Genomic DNA, 5,488 nt, shown 5'->3' on the forward strand with positions numbered 1-5,488 from the left:
GCAAGTTCCATGGACTTCCATTGGAAGATCCTCATCAGTTTTTGGCTGAGTTCTTGAAAATCTGTGACACTGTCAAGACTAATGGGGTTGACCCTGAGGTCTACAGACTTATGCTATTCCCTTTTGTTATAAGAGACAGAGCTAGGACATGGTTGGACTCACAACCTAAAGAAAGCCTGGACTCGTGGGAAAAGCTAGTCAATGCCTTCTTGGCAAAGTTCTTTCCACCTCAAAAATTGAGTAAGCTTAGAGTGGAAGTCCAAACCTTCAGACAGAAGGATGGAGAATCCCTCTATGAAGCTTGGGAAAGATACAAACAATTGATCAGAAAATGTCCTTCTGACATGCTTTCTGAATGGAGCATCATAGGTATTTTCTATGATGGTCTCTCTGAACTATCCAAGATGTCTTTGGATAGCTCTGCTGGAGGATCTCTTCATCTGAAGAAGACGCCTAGAGACCTCAACAAGGTTTCAACAACAATAATGGTGGAAGAAACAGGTTTAGCAATGGCGAGCCTTTTCCATCATCTTCTCAACAACAGACAGAGAATTCTAAGCAGAACCACTCTGACTTAGCAACCATGGTCTCTGATCTAATCAAAACCACTCAAAGTTTCATGACTGAAACAAGGTCCTCCATTAGGAATTTGGAGGCACAAGTGGGACAGCTGAGCAAGAAAGTTACTGAACTCCCTCCGAGTACTCTTCCAAGCAATACAGAAGAAAATCCAAAAGGAGAGTGCAAGGCCATCAATATGGCCGAATTTGGAGAGGAAGGAGAGGAAGTGAACGCCACTGAGGAAGACCTCAATGGGCGTGCACTAGCCTCCAATGAGTTCCCTAATGAGGAACCATGGGAATCTGAGGCTCAAAATGAGATCATAGAGATTCCATTGGACTTACTTCTGCCTTTCATGAGCTCTGATGAGTATTCTTCCTCTGAAGAGGATGAGTATGTCACTGAAGAGCAAGTTGCTAAATACCTTGGAGCAATCATGAAGCTAAATGACAAGTTATTTGGAAATGAGACTTGGGAGGATGAACCCCCTTTGCTCACCAAAGAACTGAATGACTTGTTGATGAGCGGATAATTTATACGCTTTTTGGCATTGTTTTTAAGTAGTTTTTAGTAAGTTCAAGCTACTTTTAGGGATGTTTTCCTTAGTTTTTATGTTAAATTCACATTTCTGGACTTTACTATGAGTTTGTGTGTTTTTCTGTGATTTCAGGTAATTTCTAACTGAAATTGAGGGATTTGAGCAAAACTCTGAAAAAGGCTGACAAAAGGACTGCTGATGCTGTTGGATTCTGACCTCCCTGCACTCGAAATGGATTTTCTGGAGCTACAGAACTTCAATTGGCGCGCTCTCAACGGCGTTGGAAAGTAGACATCCAGGGCTTTCCAGCAATATATAATAGTCCATACTTTATTCGGAAATTGACGACGTAACTTGGCGTTGAACGCCAAGTACATGCTGCTGTCTGGAGTTAAACGCCAGAAAAACGTCATGATCCGGAGTTGAACGCCCAAAACATGTCATAACTCGGAGTTCAACTCCAAGAGAAGCCTCAGCTCGTGGATTGATCAAGCTCAGCCCAAACATACACCAAGTGGGCCCCGGAAGTGGATTTATGCATCAATTACTTACTCATGTAAACCCTAGGAGCTAGTTTATTATAAATAGAACATTTAACTAATGTATTTGACATCTTGGGACGCATAGTTCTCAGATCATGGGGGCTGGCCACTCGGCCATGCCTGAACCTTTTACTTATGTATTTTCAACGGTGGAGTTTCTGCACACCATAGATTAAGGGTGTGGAGCTCTGCTGTACCTCAAGTATTAATGCAGTTCTATTTTCTTTTATTCAATTCTCTTTTATTCTTATTCCAAGATATTCATTCGCACCCAAGAACATGATGAATGTGATGATCAGATAACCCTCATTATCATTCTCACTTATGAACGCACGTGATTGACAACCACTTCCGTTCTACATGCAACAGAGCTTGAATGCGTATCTCTTAGATTCCCCAACAGAATCTTCGTGGTATAAGCTAGATAGATGGCGGCATTTATGAGGATCCGGAAAGTCTCACCTTGTCTGTGGTATTTCGAGTAGGATCCTGGGAATCCGGAAAGTCTAACCTTGTCTGTGGTATTCCGAGTAGGATTCCGGTAATGAATGACTGTGACGTGCTTCAGACTTGCAAGTGCTGGGCGTGATGACAAACACAAAAGAATCAAGGGATTCTATTCCAGTAGGCGCAGGAACCAACCAGTGATTAGCCGTGCTGTGACAGAGTGCGTGAGCGTAGTTTTCACTGCGAGGATGGGATGTAGCCATCAACCATGGGTGATGCCTCCAGACGATTAGCCATGCGAGTGACAGCCGCAGAGGACCATTTTCCCGAGAGGATTGAAAGTAGCCACCGCTGATGGTGAACCCCTATACACAGCTTGCTATGGAAAGAAGTAAGAAGGATTGAGTTGAAGCAATAGGAGAGCAGGCGTCCTTGGGCCATACAGCACCTCCATATGCTTATCTGAAATTCCCACCAATGAATCTGCATAAGTATTCTATCCCTTTTATTATTTCTATTTTATTATTAATTTTCGAACCCATAAACCATTTTAATCTGCCTAACTGAGATTTACAAGGTGACCATAGCTTGCTTCATACCAACAATCTCTGTGGGATCGACCCTTACTCACGTAAGGTTTATTACTTGGACGACCCAGTACACTTGCTGGTTAGTTGAACGGAGTTGTGAATTCAACCAGTGCCATCATAATGATTTCTCTCACAATAGTTTTTGTGTACATACTAAAGAGCCAATATTGTTGATCACAATTTCGTCCACCAAGTTTTTGGCGCCGTTGCCGGGGAACAATCAATTTCGAACAACAATTCAAACAATTGTTTCCAACCCACAATGGTGCCAAGTTTTTAATCCGGCAACATCACCAAGTTTTTGGCGCCGTTGCCGGGGATTGTTCGAGTATGGACAACTGACGGTTCATCTTGTTGCTCAGATTAGGTAATTTTCTTTTCAAAAATCTTTTTCAAAATTTTTCTTTTATTTTTCATTTTTCTAAATTTTATTTTCGAAAAAATTAATAAAAATACAAAAAAATTAGAAAATCATAAAAATCAAAAATATTTTGTGTTCTTGATTGAGTTTTGAGTCAATTTTTAAGTTTGGTGTTAATTGCATGCTTTTAAAAAAAAAAATTTTTTTCTTGCATTTTTCGAAAATCCCATGCATTCATAGTGTTCTTCATGATCTTCAAGTTGTTCTTGATAAGTCCTCTTGTTTGATCTTGATGATTTCTTGTTTTGTGTCTTATGTTGTTTTTCATGTGCATTCTTTGTTTGTTAGAGTCCAAGCATTAAAAATTTCTAAGTTTAGTGTCTTGCATATTTTCTTTGCATCAAAAATTTTTCAAAATTATGTTCTTGATGTTCATCATGATCTTCAAAGTGTTCTTGATGTTCATCTTGACATTCATAGCATTCTTGCATGCATTCATGGTTTTGATCTAAAAATTTCATGCATTGAGTATTTTTGTTGTTTTTCTCTCTCATAATTAAAAATTCAAAAATAAAAAAAATATCTTTTCCTTATTTCCCTCCAAATTTTCGAAATTTTGGGTTGACTTGGTCAAAAATTTTCAAAAATTAGTTGTTTCTTACAAGTCAAGTCAAAATTTCAAATTTAAAAATCTTATCTTTTTCAAAATCTTTTTCAAAAATCATATCTTTTCCATTTTTTTTATTATTTTCGAAAATTTCAAAAAAATATTTTTCAATTTATTTTCAAAATCTTTTTCTTGTATTTTATATCTAATTTTCGAAAAATTAGCTAACAATTAATGTGATTGGTTCAAAAATTTGAAGTTTGTTACTTTCTTGTTAAGAAAGGTTCAATCTTTAAGTTCTAGAATCTTATCTTGTAGTTTCTTGTTAGTGAAGTAAATAATTTCAAAATTTTTGAATTAAATCTTTTTATCTTTTATTCGATCTTTTCAAAAATTTTATTTTTCAAAATTGATTTCAAAATATCTTATCTAACTTGCTATCTTCTTATCTTTTTCAATTTTGATTTCAAATCTTTTTCAATCAAATAACTAACTTTTTGTTGTTTCTTATCTTTTTCAAAACCACCTAACTACTTCTCCCTCTTCTATTTTCGAAAATATCTCTCTCTTTTCAAAAATTCTTTTTAATTAACTAATTGTTTCATGTTTAATTTAATTACAATTTATCTCTAATTTTCGAAAATCACTAACCCTTTTAAAATTATTTTCGAATTTCTCTTCTTCTCTTCTAGTTAATTATTTATTTACTAACACTTCTTCACCTCTCTTCATCCAAAAGTCCGATCCATCCTTTCTTTCTTATACCCCTTTCTTTTTCTACTAACATAAAGGAATCTCTATACTGTGACATAGAGGATTCCTCTTTTTTCTTGTTTTCTCCTCTTTCATATGAGCAGGAACAATGATAAAGGCACTCTTGTTGAAATTGATCCAGAACCTGAAAGGACTCTGAAGAGAAAATTAAGAGAAGCTAAATTACAACAATCCAGAAGCAACCTTGTAGAAATTTTCGAACAAGAGAAAGAGATGGCAGCCGAAAATAATAATAATGCAAGGAGAATGCTTGGTGACTTCACAAAGCCAACGTCCAAGTTGATGGAAGAGCATCTCCATTCCTGCCATGGAGCCAATAACTTTGAGCTGAAACCTCAGCTAGTTGCTTTAATGCAACAAAACTGCAAGTTTATGGACTTCCATCTGAGATCCTTACCAGTTTTAACTGAGTTCTTGCAGATCTGTGAGACTGTAAAGACGAATGGAGTTGATCCTGAGGTCTACAGACTCATGCTTTTCCCTTTTGCTGTAAGAGACAGAGCTAGAATATGGTTGGATTCACAACCCAAGGATAGCCTGGACTCATGGGATAAGCTGGTCACTGCCTTCTTGGATAAATTCTTTCCTCCTCAAAAGCTGAGCAAGCTGAGAGTGGATGTTCAAACCTTCAAATAAAAAGATGGTGAATCCTCTATGAAGCTTGGGAAAGATACAAGCAGCTGACCAAGATGTCCATCTGATATGTTCTCAGAATGGACCATATTAGATATATTCTATTATGGTCTCTCTGAATTTTCGAAAATGTCATTGGATCATTCTGCAGGTGGATCTATTCACCTGAAGAAAACGCCTGAAGAGGCTCAAGAACTCATTGACATGGTTGCAAACAACCAGTTCATGTACACTTCTGAGAGGAATTCCGTGAACAATGGGATACCTCAAAAGAAAGGAGTTCTTGAAATTGATACTCTGAATGCCATATTGGCTCAGAACAAAGTGTTGACTCAACAAGTCAACATAATCTCTCAAAATCTGAATGGATTGCAACATGCATCCAACAGTACTAGGAGGCAGCTTTGAGGAAGCTTATGATCCTGAGAACTTGCC

The 5,488-nt window shown here is 37.3% G+C and overlaps 1 non-coding gene across 1 annotated transcript; it reads right to left on the minus strand.

The window, feature by feature from the left end:
• Nucleotides 1-242: 242 nt before the first annotated feature.
• Nucleotides 243-350, minus strand: LOC130937382 (small nucleolar RNA R71). Its single transcript, XR_009068605.1, has one exon. It is a non-coding gene; the product is annotated as a small nucleolar RNA R71 (small nucleolar RNA).
• Nucleotides 351-5,488: the final 5,138 nt, after the last annotated feature.

The sequence above is a fragment of the Arachis stenosperma genome, chromosome 6 (genome assembly GCF_014773155.1).
Source record: "Arachis stenosperma cultivar V10309 chromosome 6, arast.V10309.gnm1.PFL2, whole genome shotgun sequence".
NCBI lineage: Eukaryota > Viridiplantae > Streptophyta > Magnoliopsida > Fabales > Fabaceae > Arachis > Arachis stenosperma.